At 41.5% G+C, this 24,583-nt stretch overlaps 2 long non-coding RNA genes across 2 annotated transcripts; one reads left to right on the top strand and one right to left on the bottom strand.

Annotated features, from left to right (window-relative positions):
• Nucleotides 1-4,921: 4,921 nt before the first annotated feature.
• LOC125399434 (uncharacterized) lies at nucleotides 4,922-24,382 on the bottom strand. Its single transcript, XR_007231684.3, has 3 exons — nucleotides 24,211-24,382; nucleotides 5,744-5,907; nucleotides 4,922-5,158 (listed from the first exon to the last, which is right to left on the bottom strand). It is a non-coding gene; the product is annotated as an uncharacterized LOC125399434 (long non-coding RNA).
• Nucleotides 13,081-24,131, top strand: LOC146895350 (uncharacterized). The gene is made up of 3 exons (XR_015000789.2): nucleotides 13,081-13,502; nucleotides 23,199-23,305; nucleotides 23,942-24,131. It is a non-coding gene; the product is annotated as an uncharacterized LOC146895350 (long non-coding RNA).
• Nucleotides 24,383-24,583: the final 201 nt, after the last annotated feature.

Here is a 24,583-nt window from a genome sequence, read left to right as displayed (position 1 = left end):
AGGAACTGCTGCCCGACCAGCATATTTGTTTACTGACTGGAATAATCTCCAGGGAGACAGGTGTTACCATAAGCAAGGGAGAAGTGTAGAATATAGTATGTAAGGGAAGGAGGCGATGCAGGTAAGTGTAGGAGGGTACTGCATGGAATAGAAGATGAAATCAAATTCCTGAGCACATGTGAAGTCTGTCATAAATTGTGGTAGATTCTTGAATGTTCTCTCCAAATCCATTATCTTTGCAGAAGAGTGAAAATCTAGGTCATCATCTCAGAGCAAGGAGCTAGGATGACAAATGCATGAGAACAAATGTGTAGAATCTTCTGGATGCATTTGTGGGCCATTTGAGGCTAAGAATCATAAAAATGAGCCCAGTGAGCATGGGTGGGTATAATTAAGTTTGGGGTTTCCAGAGGATGTGGAGGAGGGGCAGCGGCAAGAGAGTAGAGAATGAGTAGACTGAACATAAGCAATTCTATCAGAAAACATAAGAATCTGGACTAGCTAAGGAGGCTGTAAGCAAAGTACCGTGAAGAGGAGGTAGGAAAATCAGAGGCCACAACAGCTGGGTCATTGGTGGAGTCACCTACAAAGCAAGGGATCTGGAAATCTAGAATGTGGCGAGTAGAGAGACGAACTTGGACTTGAAGTTGGAGGATGCTGTGATCACTGGGAAACAAGCAAGCATGACCAATCAAGAGGCAACCTAGGCAAAGTGAAGGACATCCATAGCTCAAAGGAGGCAGAATGTGAAAGGACCGGGTGTTGGAGAAGTTGGGAATTTGAACGTGAACATCCCCAAGAATTTCTGCATGATTTTTTACCATGACCAAGGCTAACACCGTAATGGATAGACAGAAGCACTTCATCCATCTGGAAGAAAGAGGAAGAGATCACACAGTCTGACAGCAGGGACAAGGAGCATCAGAGGTCCAGCCCAAGAGAAGCCTGAACAATTCAGACAGCAGCATTTCCCAAGCTCTGGGTGCGTTAGCATCACCTGGGGAGCCTTGGTGTCCACGGAGTCCCAGTTCCTAACATGTATTCACAAAATCAGAATGCCCGTGAGTGGGAGCTCAGCCTGGGAAGTGTTCTTAAGGTTATGAGATGATTTATTTCAGTGACATCCAAGTCTGAGGGCCGCATGGCACAAAGTGAAGCCAACCTATACCATTTGGTGAGAATTTGAAGAGGATGGGTTGATCTTGCCTGGGAGGCTTTTTCCTGAAAGCATCTTTGTGAAAATGGGAACAGGAAATGACAACAGCTCTAAGAACAATAACAAACCAGCTGTGGGAAGCCGGAAATGGGGCTGTTGTTGTGATAAGGAAATTGATAATTCGAGTGAGTTAGGTTTGCTCTAGCTCATGCATGGCCATGGGACTTGGTGCCAGATTCCTATCTGTATCCTGGGCCTCCTCACTGGTAAAATGAGGTCAAAATATGTATGTTTCAACTGTTGGCAGGATGCAAACAGCCTTGGCAGGGTGCCCCTAGTAAACACAAGTTCCTCCTTGTTAAGCACTTTTGTGTCTTCTGCGTGGGTGAAACTCTTTCATTATAGCACTTTTGCCCATTTTTTTGCATATGTTCATCAATATCAAGGTCTCTATAATTTAATTTGTTTTATTCACAACTACATGCATAGAAAAATGTTCCTCAATGTATTTCCAAATAAACCCATTATGACTTGAAAATATGAACAAAAAATACATTTAATCACTGACCTTGGTAAATATGCCACCTTACCAGTACAGTTGGCTGTATAAAGTCATGGTTGTTCCTTCTTAAAATGGCATGACCAGCTAGAAACTTCTGTGGGTACTCAGCATTGCCTAACTGTGAGGCTCTGCCTCTTGCTAGTTGGGTGAACGTTCAATATTCAAAATTTGGAGCATGGTTTCAATTGGCTGTATATATCTCTGACGACACTGTCGTGTTGGAAAACTATGATGGATTGGGTTCATCTGTGTCACATTCAAGAGATCACAGGTCAGAAAGCACCATTGCTGGCATGGAAGGATGGGCCAGCGTCACTGCTCTCTCATAGAGTCATGACATGAGCAGGATATGGTGCTCTGAGAAGCTAAGGCAGAAGGACCACCATGGGTTTGAGGCCAGGGAAACCCTGTCTCAAACAACAACAGCAAAGTTGACACATGCCTGCAGAAGATTGTCAATGGTACCTTCCGAGAAGGAAAAGGAGACAATGGGCTGTATGGCTCCCCCTTTTCCTCTGTGAATCCTTCCAGGCGGTGCTGAGATAACATATGTGCCAAATGGATAAACCAGTTTCTGGCCCACAGTGAGTGTTAGCCTTCAGTAAGTGGTTGTCACCATCCATCATCAACAGTCACTTGAATTGGGGTTGTTTGCGGTTTTACAAATCAGTGACATGCCTAGAAGAATTCGAAAAAAAATGTGTGCAAGAAATATAAGCATTACTCATGCTGCATGATTTTGACAGTTTTCTCGATACTGTTTATGTGGGATTGAAAGGTCACAAGGACACATTTCATTTCCTCTGATAAAGGCAGGAAGTTGACAAAAGGGACCAGATGGCTCATTCCTTGGGTCCCTGGTTACTAGGACAGAAACCTACCTAGGAAACGCTCCTCTTTTTATCCTTTTTATACCACAATGAACCACTGTCCCTTCCTAAAATTTGCTGAAGGTGAGTCATGGAGAAGCAGCTTGCTGATTCTACAGCAGCCTTCAATAGCATCAGACTGCAATATCCCAAGACTGCCATGGCTCTAGTGGCAAAACAGACTTTCCAAAAATATCTTTAATAGCACAGTCTTTCTTCAGGCCCTTCCACTTTGATTTTTCTGATTATTGTATAACAAACATATATAAATCCAATTTGAAAATTTTCAAGTCTTGTAAACTGGCCAGAAACTTTCAGGTCAGCTAATAATAACGGGACTAAGCAGTTTCTTGGCTCCCTTCTTTAAGACTTAACATCTTTCCCCAGGCTGTAAGTTAAACAAGCTTCCCAGGGTTTAAATGATTGCTGGTGTGCTCTTTGACACAGTGGGCTGTAACAGTAATAAGCTGCTCTACAGAAGATAGTTAAATGTCTTACATTTCTCAGAATTGCAAGCCATATCCCAATTTTACCATTATTGCGGGAGAGGGAGACATTTTCATCATCAGAAACTGATAATGCTCAACCATGAAGGCCTTGTCCTATCATGTTGTTAAAGGGTCAATGACAAGATGGTGGTCACTGCTGACGTGGCTTTGAAGGCCTAGTCACATCATGGTTTCCACAGGAGCGTCTATTTTTTTTGTAGACTTGACCAAAGCTAAGGTCATCTGGGAAGAGGGAACCTCAGCTGAGAAAGTGCCTCCTCCTCCATCAGAATGGCCTGTAGGGAAGTTTGTGGGAATATTGTCTTGATTAATTATCATGTGGAAGGGCTCAGCCCGTTGTGGGTGGTGCCACCTCTTCAATGTGGTTCTGGGTTGTATCTATAAAATGCAGGCAGATCAGGGCATGGAGATCAACCAGCAACTCACTTTCCTCCATGGTTCTTTTCTCTGTTCCTGCCCGAGTTCCCACCCTGACTTTCCCCAGCATTCTAGGCTGTGATCAGGACCTGTAAGCCAATACACCCTTTCTTTCCTAAGTTGCTCATGGCCAGTGTTTTATCACAGCAAACAAGCTAGGATACCACTTTCACTAGGCCTTACAAACCTTTTAGAATCTTGTACTAGACAATCATGTGAAAAAGAGAAATGTAAATTATGCCTTCACTTGTTTGCATGTGTGCTGTACGTGTGTGTTCATGTGTGCATGTAGTGTGTATGCATACAGTATGTGTGTACATGGTGCATATAGTGTATGTGCATGCCTGTGTAGGTGTTCATGCCTGTATTTGTCTCTTTGTGTGTGTGTGCATGTCTGTGTGTGTCTGTGATGCATATAGTGTATGTGCATGCCTGTGTGGGTGTTCATACCTGTATGCATCTCTGTGTGTGTGCATATAGTGTGTGTGTATACATATAGTGTGTATGTGGATGCCTGTGTATGTGTGTATGCATGTAGTATGTGTGTGTGTGTGTGTTTAGAGGCCAGAGGTTAAGACCGGGCATTTTTCTCAAATATTTGCTACCTTACATTTTAGAGAATCTCTCATAGAACTTGAAATTCTCTAATTCTGATGGAGAGATTGAACAGTGAACCTCAAAGATGGGCCTGTCTCTCCTCCCACCCTCAGCACTGGGATTACAGGAACCTTCTGCCATACATAGATTTTGTGAAAGTTTGGGGATCTGAACTCTGGTCCTCATGTTACATGGCAAGTGGTTTATCACCTGAGCTGTCTCCCAGGCTCTTCGCTTGGATTTTTGTAAGAACAATACATTACATCCCTTTTCCTTTTCCATTTTGCAATTCCCATGATTTCTTACTTATTACTGGTGTGAAATTTGCCAAATTATCTTAGGTCTTTTTGGAAAAATTCTGTAGGCTGGATGCCCAGACTATTATTTGTTTAAAAAATATCTAGCCTCCTCAGTTTAGGACTCATGGAACTAACCAACTAGAACAAGACAGGTGCCTTGACAGCCCATTTGATTCGTTTATGGGATATTAAATCACCTCCTATTCACACTATTCTTTATCAAGAAGTAAAAACTTAAGTAGAAAACAGATCTTGCTCCAGTGGGTGGGTCCTAATTCAGTCCTGGACGGCCCCAAATGGGAGGCTGTTTTGATCCCTTGCAAGCCACTGGTTGGATCATTAGAACTGTGTCTAAGGATGAAGAGCACATTACACAGTGCCTGTGGAGGAGAAGGTAAGAGAGCAAGGTTGATGAGGGAGAATATCAAGTTTCAATCTCATCTTAGTTTGATTTCTACTGCTGTGATAAACACCACAACTCAAAGCAACTTTGTGAAGATGGCGTTCATTTATTTGTCTTCAGCTTAGACTTTATCATGAGGGGAAACCAGGGCAGGAACTAAAGGCAGGAAGTTGGGGGCAGGAACAGAAACAGAGGCCAAGGAGAAAAGCTGCTTACTGCCTTGCTCTCAGGCTCATGTGCAGCTACGTTTCTTCTGCCTCCCAGGAAATCTGCACAAGGGTGGCACCATCCAAAGTGGACTGCTTCCCACTTCGATCATCATGCAAGAGAACGTCCCACAGCTGTCCTACGGGCCAATAGGATGGAGACATTTCCTTAGTTGACGTTTCTTCTTTCCAGATATGTCCAGATGTGTCACATTGACAGAAGCCAATCAGTACAGGTCTCAGTAGGTATTTTGATCAATCTTACCAGAAGTTGCCCTACTGACTTTTAACTCACTATGAAGCCAAGAATGACTTGACCCAAATCTCCTCCTCAACCACGCCTCTCCCTGTGAGTTCTGTAGCTGATGGCATTCATCAGCACTGGGGATCAAACCTAAGGTTCTTTGCATGCCAGACAAGTACTCTGCCCACTAAACTCCATCCTGAGCCCCTCATCAAAAGTTTTAAAAAGGAGATAGTACCAGAATCAAGAGAGATAGACCTTTATATTTTTCATACCAAACATTTATGGATGTAGGTCAAAAAAATTTGATCTAGGCCAAGATGAATAACTGAAGAGTCCCTTCCTGTTTCCCGTTCTCTCCAGCTCCCCTTCCTCTCTTCTTCCTCCCCTCCCTTCATCCCTTCTTTCCTCCTTTGCTTTCTCTTTGGTGATGACACCAGGATACAAAACTCCAGACTTGGAAGGTCTATGAATGGCTTACTTCATATGCTTTGATGTCCCTGGAGAGATTGCTGGGGACAGTGTAGCCCTGCTCAGGGCAGAGGGATAGTAGTGCCTTTGTCTACAAGATCTTCAGTTCTGAGGCTGCTTCCATCACCATGTCTCTGTGGATCTGAGAATCATGCATAGTATCCACCAACACATCTACAAAGAGAGAGTAAAAACTCAAACACACAATATTTCACTTTAACTCTATGCCATCATCCTACCGCCTCCCTCTTGACTTCCAGACAGACCCCTAAATGAGTTTTTCCAAAAATATAAATTTCAGAGTACATTCTGAAAGTTCCAAAAGACATTTTATTGCCCCCAAAGAACAGTTAAAAATGTAAACATGCTAAAGCATAAGCAATAAATCAAGTATATGAAACCCACAGGGAAAAAAATGTCATAAAAGCCATGAACACCACACAGAATGTGTTTAGCATGTACATTGTTGATCCTCCGAAATTCTGATGCTCTTGTAGGGATCCTGGCTCTTGCAGGGCCTTTTCCAGATAGGCAGAGATTGGTTTACAGTCCTCCTTTTCTGCTAGCAGAGGAGATTAGGAGGGAGGGTATTTTATACCTCCTCAAATACAAAACTTATTTTAGTAAAAATAGCATATTTGTGTAAAAATACCATGCACTGCAAATATTTCAGTTCTTGACCAATATTTTAAGATGTGTAAAGTTTTCCAATATTTTTGTATCTGACAAAGCCAGCATGTTTTAACATAAAACAGACGGCACATTCTGGGGAAGATATTCTCCATCTGTTCACAGGAGCAAGGAGCGGGTGTAGAAGACTCTGCCAAAGTAATGGAGGGCTTTGGACATACATCTACCACTGAGCCACATCCCCACCCCTTAGATCAGGTGATTTGGTTCATGTCTGTTGTGATTTTAGTAGAAAATATCCCCCACAGACTCATGTTTTGGACGGTTAGCCCATAACTGGTGGTGTTGCATTGGAAGGCTGTAAAACCTTAGGGTTGGAGCCTTGCTGCAGGAAATTGGACGGTGGAGTGGAAGACGGCCTTAAGACCATCTAGCCCCACCCCACTTCCTGTCTATCATCAGCTTCCTGACCTGCTTTGTCACACTGCTGCTGCAGTGCCTTTCTCAACATTATGGATTTTATTTCCTTGACCTATGCATCTAAATAACTGCTCTTTCTCTTAAGTTGTTTCTTGTTGGATATTTGACCACAGCAATAAGAAAAGCACCAGGTCTCGTTTCTTTCAAGGATGGAAGGAGAGATAGTTAGCATGAAAGAACGCGGGAAGGAAACTGCTCCCTTCTTCTCAATGCAGGGGAAGAGAAAACAGGAGGGCACACACTTTCACCCCACTCCTCCCCTTCTAGTTTCCATAAAATACTTTCCACCGGACAAGTCAGAGTGCAGAAATGTGGAGGGAGAAGAGAGAGGACCCAAGGAACAAGAGGGCATGCTTGATACAGGAGTACATCAGGAGAAGCCGGGACCCTGAGAAGATCAGGGCCCTATGACCTATTGATTATGTTATTCATTGATTGATAGGACACTGAGTATCTACTGTGGAGTCAGATACTATCGTAAGTTTCTGGGAACAGGAAGATCCATAGCACCAAGTATCCAGAATAGAAGAGAAGATTGACCATGTACAAGAAAGAGAAATTCTCATCTAGGTGGAAGGTTAAATTCCAAATGCATGACAAAGCTGCTTGAAGAAGGCTTCAAGCAGCTGTATTTGAGGAGATACTTTCCCTTCAAACATTTGTTAAAGATAACAGGAAATCGACTTCCAGGAAGAACGGTAGATTTGATCCTGTGAACAGGGAAAAAAAAACCCAAACCAAACAAACAAAGAACCCCTAAGAAATTATATCAAGACCAGAAGGCAAGGAGTAAAGCTGGTGAAATGTCCGGCTAAGGAAGATGTGGTGGAGGTTGTTCTGAGATGGGAAGGTCTGTGTACAGGACAGATGGTGCCTCTGAGAAAGGGACCAGGATGGGAGCACAGAAGGCAAAAGTGTTTACCAGAGACTTGGGCTATGTTCAGGATCCCTGAGAGCAGATCTGTGGGTAGATCCCATGCAATTCAGAGACCAGAGAGAACTTCTCCTTTCCCCCTGCCAACTTGTCCCCAGAACCCAACCCTTTACGAGTCTTTTTATTATGTAATTAGTTAGTCTGTCAATTAATTTGTGTATGTGTGATCTAAAAGCAGACAATGCATAGGAAGTGAGCCTGTTTATGGGTGCACTCACCCAGGTGTGGAGGAGAGGGGTGGCCACTAGATGCCTCCTTCCAATGCTCTTCTATTGCTCTCTATCTGTCTGTCTGTCTATCTATCTATCTATCTATCTATTTATCTATCTATCTATCTATTTGTGATAGGCTCTCTTACTAAACCCAAAGCTCACTACTTTGTCCATGTTGGCTGGCCAGTTAGCACATGGGATGTGCCTTTCTCATCCCCACAGCACTGGATTTACAAACACCTGCTATAATACCTGATCCTTACCCCAGGAATCCATATTCAGGTCTCTGTGCAAACACATGAACCATCTGAACCCATGGAACCATCTCTCTATCCCTCTTTATGTGCTTCTATACATTAAAAACTCCAATTACATACTTTTTGTTTTGTTTTGTTTTGTTTTGTTTGAGATAGGGTTTCCCTGTGTAGCCTGGCTGTCCTGGAACTGTCTACCAGGCTGGCCTCACACTTAGAGCTCCACCTGTTTCTGCCTCTTGAGTGCTGGTGGTGTAAGGAGGCCTCTCATTTGTTCCCAGCAGCTCAGACCCGAAATAATCACGAAGAAACCATATTATTTAAATCACTGCTTGACCCATTAGCTCTAGCTTCTTATTGGATAACTCTTACATATTAATTTAACCTATCTCCATTAATCTGTGCATCACCACAAGGTTGTGGCCTACAAGCAAAGTTTCAGTGCATCTGTCTCCAGCGGTGGTTCCATGACTTCTCTCCTACTCCTCCTTCTACCTCCCATTATTCAGTTTAGTTTTCTTTGCCTAACTCTGCTCTACCCTATTAGGCTTTCTTTATTCATTAATAGTAATCATAGCATACCGAAAGGAATCTCACATCACCTCCCCTTTTCTGTTTAAATAAAAAGGAAAGTTTTAACTTCAGCACAGTAAATTACATATAACAAAACAGGTATCAAGCAAGAATTACAGTTATAATATTTATTTCTACATTATCTTTTATCATAACTAAGGAAAACTATAATTATAACTATTTATTCTTCAACTCCATCAAAGACTCCAGAAGGATAAAATATTACCTAAGTAAACAGAAAGTGCATTGTAATCAACTTCCAAAACTCTAGAATTGACAGAGACATCTTGCTGCCTGGACAGTCACCCAAAGTTCTTCCATACATTGGAGCATCCAATCTTCAAACCACAGACTCATAGTATCCAGCAGACTTTTCCATGAAGCAGGAAATTTCAAAGACAGTTCTACCTATATAGGAGGTATGTTAGTCACTTTCTTCTGTGTTCTGCAGAATGTCTGCAGACTCTTTCATAAAGCAGAAACCCCCAAAAATCATCTCACTTTTAGGCAAGTTTGGCAGTCATTTCTCTTTGGGTCCTGCATGTCCAGTTCACACAGCATAACATCAAGCAGTCCAGGCAAGAGCAGTTTTTTGCCCAACTAGCAAACTCCATAAGGAGTGTCTTCAATTCCAATCTTCCTCTTGAAGTAGATTGGAGCTGTCAGGAGCATATGTGTCTCACTGTCATGAAAAGTCCTAAGTCCTTAAAACATTTTAAATGCCATATTCTGAAGGTCTCTGAAAGATTTGAAGAATACCTAACTATCTAAACTGCATCTCTGTATATCTAGAAAACCTAACTAATATAACTACAAGCTTGACTGTTAGAGATGACTACCTATTAACCTGTATTCCTTAATTATACATTACATTTTAAAATGAACTACATAATCACAATACCTTAATCTAGAGCAGATATATATATATATATATATATATATATATATATATATATATACAGTATAATAAAATTGACCTTACATTTGTATCAATAAACCAAGATCCACACCAATGCAAATCTCTATAGCATATCTCCCTTTAAATGTAAACAAACATTTTAAAACAATATTTGGGAATATGGGTGTAGTTCTTCTCCAAACTGCTTCCTGATATTTATTGAGTGAGTTATTTTTTGGGGTGTTCATGACAGCCTTTCAGGGGATCTTGATGCATCAAACCACATTAGTCTGGAGTTAATCCACAGGTTTTCATCTTCTGTGGAAACAAAAGAAGAACCTTTTGTCCAAAGCAACATATCCTTAGATCCATATTTTGAAGACAAAATACCTTTAAAGTATATATGTTGGTTACTTAGCTCCCTCACAGTCAAAAAAATTAAATATATTTTTAATATAGAATATACATAATCCAGACTCTCTGTGTGTATTTCATCTTTACATGGCTTGTTTTTACTCTATTACTTTTTAATATTTTTTATTATCTTTACTCCTTTAATTTATGACTGTCTGTACTCTGTCTCTTTAAAGACATTGTTTTATTTGTTTTTTTAACAATTTACTTCTTTTCCAACTCTCTACACTCTTTTTCTTCTCTCTCCCAAGCCTATGTACATTTATCCAACACTGTGACCTATTTAGAGTTCTTTTTCATCTGAATTTGTCTTTATTGTGTATCTTTGTATTGTGATTCTTAAAACGCTAAGCCCTTCTTATGAACTTACTTAAGCAGCGCCATTGCTAGGGGAAATGTGGCACTACCTGCTTGCCCCACCCTGTTCATCATGGTAGAGTTGCTTGCCACCTCCGAGAGCTATGCACAGTGCTCTATCTCTAGGTACACATCAGGTCTATGTTGCCACTGAGCAAGCTGTAGCACATTGCTCACAAATCCCATTCAAATGCTCAGTATCCTGAAAGAGCAAGAAGTCAGTCTGGCAGCATGGCCCAGAAAGTCAGCATTTCAAAATGGCATGGCTTTTTCTCTGCTACCACTGAATCAGGAAAACCTCTCTTAAAAGAGTTGCAGCTTGCTGCCAGCAAGCAAAACCCATTTGGAAAAAAAATGCAGCTAAACTTTGTGATTTTATGTGTGTGTGTGTATATTTGTGTGTGTATGTATCTAGAGTTCCTTTCCAAGTTTTCTCAGGTTTTACGAGGATTTAGTCTACCACATTGGTGCACCAGTTGTTGTAAGGAGGCTGCTAGTTTGTTCCCAGCAGTGCAGACCTGAAATAATCACAAAGAAACCATATTATTTAAATCCCTACTTGGCTTATTAGCTCTAGCTTCTTACTGACTAACTCTTACATAGTAATTTAACTCATCTTCATTAATCTGTGCATCACCACAAGGTTGTGGCCTATCAGCAAAGTTTCAGCGTGTCTGTCTCTGGCAGCAGCTCCATGGCTTCTCTCCTACTCTTCCTTCTTCCTCCCAGCATTCAGTTTAGTTTGCCCCACCTGTTCTATCCTATCAGGCCAAGCCAGTTTTCTTTATTAGTTAATGATAATCATAGCATACAGAGGGGAATCCCATATTATGCTGGAACTAAAGGCATGTGACAACACCACCCAGCCAATCACATGACCTCTTAAAGTCATTCCTAATAAAATTTTGATAATTTCATGGAATGTTTTGTTAAGGTAAGTGCGGAAGATTAATCATGAAAATCATGCTTTTTCTTTCTGCCCCCTTCCAAATTCATTTATTCTCCTTCCAGTTTTCCCCATAAGCTTTCAAGCATTTCAGTCCATCATTGTTAATTAATTCAGTAAATTCCTAAATCCTTAGGAAGCAGTTCTATTGCACCTTCGCCTGTTTAGTCTTTTGGAAAATCATGTTAATATGTAAACCACTGTGGTATGGGGTATGCAGTCAACAAGACATTTCCAGCTGCTTCTGAGGGCCACAGTTTAAGCAGCCCACCTTTAGGTTGCAATCCAAGATGTCACACGTGCCTGACATCACAGACTTCCATCCCTCAGTGTCAGTTGACATTTCACGAAGACTGAAGCAGACAGATCTTTCAAAAGGACGATTTCAGTAACTCTGGTGAGGAAGACTCTCCCTCTAAATGAACGCAAGCCTCCTTTCTGATCAGAATCTGCATACCATCAGATTGTGCCATATTTCATGAGTTAATTAGTAATATGAGAATCAAGGGAAGAGAGTGATCAACGAGACCATTATGTGATTTTTTTTTAATACACAGCTTAAGCCCAACACAATTAAAGTGACTTCAATACCTCAATCTCAACAACAGATAGGGCATAAATTCTCACAAAAAAGCAGCATCCAGCCCCTCTACCCAACCAGACCACCCACACCTGGTCTCTAGTCTGTAGTCTGGGGAGTCAGCCAGACTCTGCTATCCACACTCTCCCCAGTCCACCAGATCTAGTCTGGGTCCCACATTCAGGGTCCTGCCTAGTCCAGAAATCCCCACTTACACTACAAGCTAGTTCTCGGAGTGCTCCAGGACCCACCCTACCTACCACTAACCCACGGTTCCTATGTGATTTTTAAAAAAGATTTATGTGTATGCATATTTTTTCTGTCTGTATGTATGTGCAGCATATGTGTGCCTGGTGCCCAAAAAGCTAAGAAGAGGGCACCCCAGCTCCTGGAACTGAAGTTAAAGACGATTATGAGCCACCATGTGAATGCTGGGACTGGAACCCAGGCCCCATGAAAATAGCCTCAGTGCTTGTCATCCCTGAGCCATCTTTCTGGCCCCATCATTACATTATTTTTAATATTACTGTGCCACTTGATAGCAGTGAGTAATATCATGATAGTATAAATTTTATCCTATTTAAAAGTAGACTCTCGGCTTTTAAAAAGTTGGTCTTTAAATTGTAATAAATGGTAAAATATCTCTCGGTGCTCAAGTCGCTGTGTTGGCCCTCTATCCCTGTGACAGAATGCCTGAGACAGTTAACTTACAAAGAACCAAGGTCTGCTTTAGCTAACGGCTTAGGGGGTATTAGTCATGGGGGATGGGGGTATGGCCACATAGCCGACTGACTTGTGTATTAGCCACTGAGGAATGACCACATAGCTCGCTGATTTTTGTTCTGTGATAATTCAGCACTTCATGGTGGGGAAGAGTGTGTGGTGGTGGAAAAGGTCTGCCTCTTGGCAGCGGGGAGATGAAAATAAGAGATGGGAAAAGATCTTAATGTTGCCTTGCCATGCATCCTCCAAGGAAGGCCCTAACTTCCTCCCAGTAGGCCCTGCCCCTGGAGGTTCAGTGCCTTCCAGTACTGCTCTAGGGTAAGGCCTTTAGCAGGGAGGTGGGGGGCACGTTGGGATAACTAAGGTCTAAACACTGTTGCTGCCTTTCAGTTAAGAAAGCAGCTAACAAACCTGGGGCTTGGTCCCTGAGTTCTGTTCCAGTGAAGGAAAAGGACAAGAGTCTTCCAAAGGACTTCAGGAGCAGCCCGCAAACAGATGCAGTTACAATGATAAAGCAGCCCCCGTTCCTCACTCCAGAAGATAATCGGACTTGTATACTCTAGCGAATTCTTTCCAGGCCGCTTTTAGCCTGGCACTGCTCACACCGCTAACTTTCAGCCTTGAGCATGGACAAGAGCCAATGAAAACGAACCATAACTCATGGACGCAGGGAAGAGAGCGCTCTGTGGGTGCACGGCTGGAATGCACCATGTGGACAAGACCTGGGGTTTTCTCTCACTTGCATTCTGCCCACGTGAAATAGAGAAGGTAAGATTTTAGGTAGGTTTACACAGCTTTCCTCACCTCCTGGTTTGTTTCACTGGACGGCTAACAGAATCAGTTTATGACTTTTGCTTAATATGGTCAGAAAATATTTATTAGGGGAAGCCTAGCTATGTCTAAATTTCTTAATTTAGCAGAATATTTGTCAATTTGAGCTCAGACTAGACTTCTAATCTCAAAGTTGGTGACTGACCACACAGTGTGTATGTTTTCATAAGCAGGGAACTGTTTTGCCACTGTGAATTGTATAGACATCTATCTTACAATCACAGTCTCATTTGCTCTAGATCTGCGTCTTTCTTCTCTTTCCTCATTATTCTTTCACCCCTGGCGGTGATTCACAAGTACTTAAACAGTAAAGAAATCAAGTTTGTTAGTCTCAGATAAAAATTGAGTGTTAATTTTTCCATACTTCTGCATGTGTACTTTCTCGATCACTGTATTTTACCCCTGAAAACTGGACTCTAGCAGTCATTGACATGAAATCTGGGAAAGGAAAGGGACCTTTTGGGTGGCAGCTGCTGTGATGTCAGAAATCACTGTCATGCCAGAAGTGTGGTGAAACTACACACACTAATTTGGAAGTACAATCTGGGGTGTGTGTGGTGGGAGGAAGGGTTTATGATTTTGGTGCTCACTTGGTTATTTGGGTCTAGAAACCAATTCCTTTAATTCATTTTCTAAATTTGTTTCCCTACTTTTACATGAGACACTGTATTTGAACATCAAAACACAGCGAAGAACATGTTAGTGGCTAAGTCATAGTTCTGGAGCTTTCATGATGTTTATCTTTACATGCACATAGATATATAATTCTAGAACTTGGTAGATGGCTTTGCAGTTAAGAACACTGGCTGTTCTTCCAGAGGATCTAATCTGGGTTCAGTTCCCAGCATCCCCATTGACAGTTCTAGAGCATCGATGGCGCTCTCTTTTGGCTTCCTTGGACACTGCACACATGGAATGCATAGACACACATGCAGACAAACACTCGTACATTGAAAATTAGTGGTTCCATGCCAGAATCATTAGGGATTGTTGGATTTTAGTCCTTGGTTTGACTTTCTGATTTTCTTTCATATTTTTTCTCTGTTGCCTAAACAAACAGTCTACTTGGCTCTAGTAATTCCAAATTATTCCAGAAACTTTTCAAGAGTAAAACATTTTATATCCGAAGACTATAAAGACTAAGAGGGAGAATAGTAAATAGTACCTCACATGATAATAATTGATTCTGGATGTTAATCAATTAATTGTATGCTTTAACCTAATAATTTCTATATTGTCATATAGAGACTTTTGGAGAATGTTTAGTTTTTAATAAACAAGGAGGTTTCGAATTATGATTCAAATATTTTCCTATCGTCTCGGTTCCAAGCAGGACGTTTTCACTTGTTCTGAGCTCTTGCCTGTCACAGATGCTTCTCCAGATCCCGGATGCTCAGCACATTCAGTTTCTTAGCTAAAGTAACTGAATCACAAATAGCCCCTCTCCCTGCTCCTGGCAGTCCTCATTTCTTTCTATGAGCTAGGTTTCCACTGTCTATGTTTCTCTTTGCAATTTTCTTTCCTAAACTTCTTCTCAAACGGTCCATTAGCCTCTACCCATTAGTTCAAATTCTTCCACAATAGTCCACAGGCATGAAATCTTCATGGTTGTGTTTACTGCAGCACTGACTCCTCTTCCGCAGCACCAGTTTCTGCTCTAGTGACTTTTCTGTTATGGCAATAAAATACCCTGACTGACAAAAAGCAACTTAGAGGAGAAAGGGTGGGCCTAAGCTCAAAACTTGGTTATGGTCCATGATAAAAATGAGGTCAACACAGCAGGGACTTCAAATAATGCATCACACAACACCTACCGTCAAGGGCAATGAACATGTACATTTCTCACCTGCCTGTTTGCTTGTGCTCAGTTTGGTTTTCCCCTCATATATTCAAGAGTCTCTTGGTAAGGGATGTGCCACTCACAGTGTGCTGAGTTTCCCCACATCAATTAACTTAAGGCAGCTCCCCCAACAGGTATACCCACTGGCCCACCAGTGGAGACAATCTTTTATTGAGATTCTATTCCCAGGTGATTTTAGGTTATGCCATTGACATTTAAAAGTAACTGTTGTCCTATATAAATGAAATTATTTACTTAAGTTTCCAGCCAGGGTACTAGAAATCCCCAAGCTCCTTTATACTGTGGGACTTGTTATTTCTCTCACCTTATACAAGCTGTATAAGTTATTTCTCATGGCTGTGAAATGCCTCACAGAACCAAGTTAAGGAGAAATTGGTTTATGTTGGTTGGTGATGATGTCAGAGGTATCATTGCAGTTCTATCTCCAGCTTTCCTGGCTCCACAATGAGGCAGTAACGGTGAAGTTCTAAATCAAAGAAACAGAAACTAAGCAAGTCTGGGGACTGGGAGTAACTTCAAAGGCACACCTATTTTTCAGAGTAAGCTCAACCTCCTGTTTCCAGAACCTTCTAATCAGCACCACCAGCAGGGGATTAAGCATTCAAGCAAGAGCCAGGGATAATTTTATATAAGTGCATAACATTTTACCTCTGGGCCCCAAAACCATCTCATAATTTAAAATGTATTTAATCAATTTCTAAGAGTTTTAAAAGTGTACCTGGTACATCCAACCTTGGCCTTGAAGTTACATTCATTTTAGAATAACTGTGAGTGAAGTCAACACATTTGTATAAGACAACACCATGGCACAGTGTCAAAAAGTTGGACACCCCTACATAGTTCCAATGTTGTTAAAAAAAAAAGAAGTCCAAAGACTCCTCTAAGAATCAAAACAAACTTTTAGTTGAAAGCTATCAAAAGAGAAAAAGAAAAGCACAGATTTCTACTGTGGGAGGGAAATTTGGGACTGCTCCCAAATACCTGTCTACTTCCCAAATAGTTGACTTTGAGACTTAATATTACTTATAAATGCTTGGCCAATAGCTCAGACTTATTACTAGCAAACTCTTACATTTTAAGTTAACCTATATTTCTTATGTATGCTTGCCACATGACACATTCATCTCCTACTCTCTGCGTCTGGTTGGCCTCCTTCCCATCATCCTTAGTTTGATTGCCCCACCTATACTTCCTGACTGGCTACTAGCCAATCAGCATTTATTAAACCAATTCAAGTGACAAATCTTTACAATGTACAAAAGGATTATTCTACAGCAGAGCTGGTCTTTAACTCCTGATCCTTCTGCTTCAGCATGCCAAATACTTGGTTTATAAACTTATCCTATACCACCTGGATTCTTGGCTTCTTCTATACAACTAATTCTTCAGAAATGAAAATTTGATTTTAGCTTCAAATTTCCATAGGCCTGTTGGACTCAACTGAAATCTTTTCATGTCTTTCTGTTGTGTCTGTTTCTGATTCTCACTATACAAACCAATAAAAACAGCAATAAGCATGCCATTGCTTGATTGCTGTACAGTCTCAGAATTTCCTGTTCAATATTAACTACTCCTTCACCTTCAAACTATGTTTCCTCAAAATCTCAGGACCGAAGTGTAGAAAAGTTACTTTCAAGCATACACATATGCATTTTTGTTGAATTTAACAACAGAAGCCCTGTTACAACTGAAACTTCATGAATGTTCACTGTTATCTGCATTTTGATTGGCATTCTGGCCTCATGACATTTTGAACTCCTAATCGAATTACTTACTAAGCTCTGATCATAACATTTTAAGTTTTTCTCTAGTTTTCATCTGCAATTTTTCTACATTACTCATGCAAAACCAATTCTCAAGTCATCTGTCAGGAATAGTCACCACAGCAATCCCACTGCTGGTACCAGTTTTCTACATTACTTTTCTCAGTGCTGTGACAAAATACCAGACAGAAACATCCGGTGGGAGGGAGGGCTTATTCTGTCTCATCGTTCTGGAGAGTTCTGCTGGTAGTCTTGAACTCTTAATTCAGGGTCCACGGTGAGGCAGAGTCAAAGCAGGTGGAACATGAGGTGTTAAGGTTTTGTACTTTATAGCAGATTGGAAATATGGAGTGAAAAGTCGACCTGTATCTGGCATAGCCCTCACAGCCATACCTCTGACGGTCTGCTTCTTCTAGCCAGATCCTGCTTGTTAAGTGTTCTAGACCTCCTAAACCACACACGACACATGGTTCTGCTGGGGTGCATTTCATATTCATACTGTAACAGGAACTGAAAGTAGAATGGAATGAAGTAATTTCAATAGCTTTGAACAGTTCTGTGTTTTTGAATTGACAGGGATGGGAAAGATTAAGGAGGGAAGGTTAGAATTTGAAAACCTTTGCTAATGAAGTAAGTAAGATTTTGGTTGCTGAGGATGAACTGCAGATTTTGACTTTTCGGACACATACTAGACTAAGATTCCACAGTACAAGAAGCTTCTCTGGGGTTTGAGATGAAAACAAGGTCATTTTCCCAGGGGAGTAACCGATCAAGCAAGCGCCTAAGATAAACAAACTGCCTGGCTTTTACTTGAAACAAGCAGTGGCTAAGCAAGACTTACGGCAACCGACTCTGGACCCCATCCAAATGTTGAATTAATGCAAAGTTCTTATTGACTAAAATGGAATCTCACTTTTGGCAGATGCAGTAGAAAAGCTCCTTTGCTAATTCTGGAAGTAGATTAATTACCCTCTCACCTCCCAGCCTGGGAGTGTTCTCTTGTGAACACTATCACAAGAGAAGCAGAGACTTTCTGCAAGCATTGTTTTAGAGATTTGATCTCAAAACTTGTAAAACTCAGAGGCACAATTAATTTATAACATTTAAAATTAGATTTCATATAAGTCTTTGAAAATATAGTAGCTCACATACATATTGTGATTTCAATTGTATAGTCTCTGTGATATATGAGATAATTTTAATACTTTTGTCTTTTTCCCCCATGTAACTATGTTCTAAAGTAGACAACTGATCTCCTTGTGAGCGAGGAGAAAGGGTTCAACTTTCTTTTATCCACTTTCTTTTAGGATCCTTACTTGGAAAGCAAAGTTGTTTCATTTCTGTCTCCTCAGTTTTGAGGATCCAAAGACGTCTTAGGGTAGAAGGAGGGTTAGGTCAGGTTACTACCAAGGACGATAGCAGGCTGGGTCAAAGACAGGCCCTAAAGGTCTCAGCTCTAGCAAACATAATCTGAAGTCCTACGTCATAGGGAGGTTGTCTCTTCCCTGGTGACGTTACTAACACCGTAGTCTGTATCTTACCAGTTGGCTCTCCATTGCCCAAGCAGCCTTATCGGAAGGCTCACGTTGCAATGAACTGGAGTCATCATCAGTCAGGGACAGTAATTCCAGTGACTCTCAAGGAGCTCCACAACACATGACCTTGGAACATAACCTTTCCCATTCATGTGTTCACACGTGACCTCGGACAGAGACTTTCACAGTCATGTGTTTACAGGACATTCTCTTAAGCTTTGTGAGGGACTCCAGCCAGTACCTAGTTTGCTGAGAGAATCTCAAGTACAGGACTGTATTTTTCACATTTCTCGTGCTGTGACATTGTGTGTGACAATGACGGTTTAAGGAAGGAAGCGTTTACTTTGGCTTGTTGGTTTGAGGGGACAGTCAATCACGGTGGGGAGTCATGACACCAAGTCTGATGTAGCAGGTCACTTTGTATTCATAGTCAGGATGCAGAGAAAGATAAATGCTGGCACTCAGTTCTCTTTCTCATTTTGTTTTTCTGAGACCCCAACACATAGCACGATGTTGCCCACATTTAGAGTGGATCCTCTTTCTTCAGTTACCTCTTCGGGAAATGCCTTCCCAGACACACTTAGAGGTGTGTTTCCACGTGATTCTGATCTGATAAAATCGGCAATGAAGATTAACTAGTACAAAGACTCAGTTAAATCATATTTGGCTTTCTGAACCCACAAAACCATTGGAATAAGGAATTTGTATTCTTAAATCAGTGTTAAGATTTCCTACATAGCAACAGTTAACTACTATAAAGACAGTAAGGACGTGTTCCCTGATAAAGGATGAGCAGAGACGTGGACGCGCTCACTGGTTGGGATGCACAGCTGTATATCAGGCCCATCTGCCTAAGGGTGGCACCACTCACAGTGGACGGGGTTCTTCCCCATCATTCAGCAATCAAGAAAATGTCCCGCAGGCTGTTCACAGGCCGGTCTCCCGGAGACAAAACCTCATCTCAGATATGTCTAGGTTTTGTCAGGATGACAAAAATTATGACATCTGTAAAAATGATTTTTTAATGTCTCTTTTTCTCTTATCTTCCCAACATGTGGGCTTGCAGAATGGAAGGATGAGAAAACACTTAGGAATAAGTCATTCCTCCAGGTGAGGGATAAGGATGGAGGTGCTAAGCCAGGTGCCCTCACCACACAGTTCACATCTGACAACATTCCCAGTAGCAGAGGAGTAAAGGTTTGTTGTCTGATACAGAGTTGAAGGATTGGGTGGACAAAGATTTTGCAAGTTTGGGAGAAGTTTTCTACTCTGTCAGAAAGGGGAATTTGACATAGTATTTGACAATGCAATTAACTTAATGTTGAAGGACTAATCTGTTTAATGAATATATGCCACAAAATTTAAGAGTATTCACTAAATGAGTTATGGTTACAGATAAAAAGGGGGTGGATGCTCTAAGAACTAAAGGACGCCTTGGGGTAAGAGTTTAGGTTCTGAATGGTGAGAAATCACCCCATGACCAAAACTTTTTATCCCCCTAATGCCCATCAACTAACAATTGAACATGGGAGTTCTTAAGCATTTGACAACAGATTCTTCACACCTAAGTGTGTGCTGATGGAGCCATCCTAGAACAGCTATTCTAAAAATATGTCCTTCCTTCTTCCTTCCTTCCTTCCTTCCTTCCTTCCTTCCTTCCTTCCTTCCTTCCTTCCTTCCTTCCATCTTCTCCTTCCTTCTTCCTTCTTTCCTTCCTTCCTTTCCCTTCCTTTCTTCTTTCTTTTTTCTTTTCTTCTTTCTTTCCTTTCTTTTTTTTTTCGTGTGTGTGCATGTGTGTATAAGCACACATTTCACAACATATCTATTAAAGAGAGTTTGCTGGAGTTGCTTCTCTCCTTCCAATGTGTGGGTTCCACGGATCGAACTCAGGTTAGAAAGTTTGGGGTCAAGTGTCTTTTCCCACTGAACCATCACACTGACCCCCAGACTAGATCCTCAGCTCCACATCTGCAAGTCTCCTAAGGGGGAATCATCTTAAAATTAACTTGAAAATAATCACAGTGACTAAAAAAGATTCATCTTCCCTGGTGTTGTCTAATATTCCAATACTAGTCATGCTGGCTAGTTTTATATCAACTTGTCACAATCTAGAGTCATTTTGGAAAAGGGAATCTCAATTGAGAAAATTCTCCACCAGATTTACTTATAGGCAAATTTATAGTGCATTTTCTAGATTGGTGATCGGTATGGGAAGGCCCAGCCATTGTGGGTGGGGTCACCCAGGGCAGGTGGTCCTGGGTTCTATGAGAAAGCAGGCTGAGCAAACCACAGAAGGAAGCCCATAAACAGCACCTTTTCATGGCCTCTGCTTCAGTTCCTGCCTCTAGGTTCCTGCCCTGACTGCCTTCAGTGACGTACTGACTTGTAAGTATAAGACATGAAAGTTCTTTCCTCCCTAAGCTGGTCATACATATGTTTTCTCATAGCAATAGAAACTCTAGTGAAGATGGCACTGATCATCATCCTTCGTGTCCTTTAGACTTTCTGTGATCTATTATCTGTCTTCTTTAAAACTATTTCCTTCTCCTGTCTCTCTGAAGCTGAGCAAATTTATTTCTTGGCTCTACTAAACATCTTTTTTCTTCCCTTTCTCCTAACAGGCTATCTATTTCTTCAGTTCTGCTAAGTTGTCTGTGTGGAATACACAAACATACACACACTTATGTACATAAATACACACACAGACACACACGCATAATATAAACACATATATATGCACACACCTATACACAATGATAATAATCCCTTATTGCTTCTTGGGTAAAATTGAAGATTTTTTGTGCTTTGTCCCTCCCCCATGGTAGCACATGGCCTTTATTCAACCCACTATTTCTTAAACAAGCTCATCAGAGCTGTTCCCTTCCTATCTCCCTCAACCTGGCCACCTTTTTTTCTAACTGGCTTCGATAAAAGTGCACTTCTTCAGAAAGTCCATCTGGTAACCTCCTACCTAAAAGCTTATTCATGCCCATAACACTCATCCAACTAATCACATGACCTGTTTATTTACTGCATCTCATTTTATCTCTATCTAAAACAATGCAATGATTTCAAATTTCAATTCTGGTTTTATGTCTTGTCCTCTTCCACAAGATCGTGGGTCTGTAAGGTGAGGGATGTTGTATACCTTGTCTATGTTCATCTGGTTTACCTCTGTCTTCCCAGTCTTGTGCACACTGCCATCCCTTATTTAACAAGCAACGTTGAATAGATTAAGAAATCAGTGCTGTTTACTCTGCTTGTTTCCTCCTTGTGTTCTTCTGATACTTGGAACAGAGCTCACCACTCAAGGTCAATCTCAATATCTTCTCATTCTTTAATATTGTATCTAAAAGTTAATCTTATCCTGAAAGCTTTTTAAAATTTTTATACTCGTGTGTGTGTATGTGTGTGTGTGTGTGTGTGTGTGTGTGTGTGTAGTAAGAGATTGCTAGTGTATTTCTGGCTGCCCTCTGCTTGTTCATTTCCCAGCCGCCCAGACTCCCAAAATAACCACACAGAAAATGTACTAATTAATCACTACTTGGCCAATTACAGGACTATAAGCTGTCAGATGGGTCCTCCAGAAGAGCGGAAAGTGCCCTTAACTTCTGAGTCACCTCTCCAGCCCCCTTGAACTCATTGCTGCCTCTTTATAGTCCCTACTGGTCTAGATATACCACATCTTGATTGTATTTTAATCTCTTTGTGCTGTCTTCCAGTTTTGTAAAATACAGTCATGAGCCCTGTGATGACTTTTTTGACAACAAGTCATATATATTCAGTGTTGATCCCAGGAGATTATGAGGGAGTTGACAATCCTTGTTGCCTGGTGACATGTTGCAATCATTTTAGATGTCTTAATGCAACACATCAGTGCACAGCTCATGTGTTTGGGTGATGCTAGTGTGAGCAAACTGATTGTGTCATCTGAAGTACAGTGCATGCAATCTCACGCAGCACATATTGCCACGTGACTGCGTTTCTCATTTACGTGTCTGCTATTCTGTCTCCTTATTATTTTAGAGTGTATTCCTTCTATAAGCAGATTCTACAGTTTACTGTAAGATAGTGTGTGGCTTCTCCAAAAGAGGTATGAACAAGTGACTATTCACCACAGATAGGGCATTATCAACAGAACAAAGGAAAGATTCCATCCAAGTCTAGGTTGGTGAACCAATCACTTTACTGGGATTATTTATTGGAATATGAGGGGTGTTATGTGCTGGAGTGTGGGGAGAGATTACATACAGGAGCATGGGAGACTGAAAAGCCCATTCTAACGTGGACAAAGACTCAATTTGAAGCCAAGTGCAGACAACACCGCTGACGCATCTCCCTGGCAATTGTTTACAGCTTGTAGCACTAGCACCTTAGGAAACATGTTTGTGAATTTTGTAGCGCAGGCTCTTCAAGCTTTCTAAGTTTCTTTTCCTTCCTGAGTCTTACAGGTTTCTCTTTTTCTTACAACAAGGACTATCTCATTTCAGAAGAAAGAGCTGAGCAACCAACAGTACCGAGCTGTGCTGTGGCCACACCCAGCTGGGGTTGACCCTGTCTTTGCTGCATTCAAAGGTTACAGTAAGTGACTGACTTTACCATGCGGGTTTATGTGAGCAGAGTTGTGAAAGAAGGTGACAATGCATCTGTCAGAGTGTGCCACTGTCTCTTATTAGCGTGTGACTGTGTGTCTCAGAGTAGGAATGTAGCTTAAAATCACGGCACTTTCCCATAATGCACATGGTCCCAATATAAGAGAGTAATAATTGTCTTCTGTACAGTGTCTGCACTATAGTAACCCTCAATGCATCTTATATTGTAAGCTTAATAACTGCTGCTAATACTATTAGGTAATACTGTCGCTAATTTAGTGATAACCATAGGTGATGGCCCCACAGTAATAGCAACCATAAGGCAGAAAAGCAGGATTCTTTAAGAGGTAAGGCAGCAAGAGTCCAATGACAAGGAAGGGGAGTGAATTTGATCTCGAATGTCCATAGATTCCTAACCTAAGGATCGTGCCTGTGCTGGACCCTGCCTTCTGCCCCCGACCCCGCTGATAACTGAGTCAGCTCCTGAAGTCCCACACTCTCACCAAGAGCAGTGCCTTCATTTTCAAACAACACAAATGTCTTCACACTGAGTCATTTAACGCAGGGAAGAAAATTAAAGGAGAAGCCGCAGGCTCCATTCTCCGACGCTCCTCTTTCCTATTAGGCGCATCATTAAACAGTACGAAGTGAGTGAATCAGACACTGTGAGCCATTCTAAACAGAACCTCGCCCTCACCGGGTAAGCATTGCCTTTTGCTGCCTCCCTTGCTTCTATTAACAGTCAGACAGAAATCCGATCGGAATTAATCTCCTGCAGCACTGCAGAGTTATTTTTCTGTTAGTAGGAAGTGAATTCAGAGGAATGTCTGGAAAGATAAGGAAGATGAAAGGCGTTGCCGGGAAAAGAAGCCCGAGCTGGCCGAGACCTGTTACCCAGATTCATCCAAAAGCGGCGAGTGCTGGGATGACTGACGGCAGCGAAGGTCAGGAAATACCCGGTCCAGAGACAGATGGCAGGGCAGACGCTGACACAGGGCTGTCGCGGAGTCTTGGCACCTCGCGTCCTTTCAAGCTCAGGCAGAGGCTGACCCTGGGGAATCTTAGGTCTACAGATTCTAGGAAGGCCTGTGGCTTCGTGCCTGTAAATAGCTTGGATCACCCAGAGTGACACAGAGAAAATGCAGAGGGTACTGGTGGAGGGAGGCATTGCAATTGAAGTTGTATTTGGCAGGGTTTTTTTTGTTTTGTTTTTGTTTTTTAAAAATTTTATCACATTTATTCATAATTTGTTTTCAAATTGCCTATG

This window comes from Myodes glareolus, chromosome 3 (assembly GCF_982192425.1).
Source record: "Myodes glareolus chromosome 3, mMyoGla1.1, whole genome shotgun sequence".
Taxonomy (NCBI): Eukaryota; Metazoa; Chordata; class Mammalia; order Rodentia; family Cricetidae; genus Myodes; species Myodes glareolus.
This window is presented reverse-complemented; position numbering and strand designations above follow the sequence as displayed.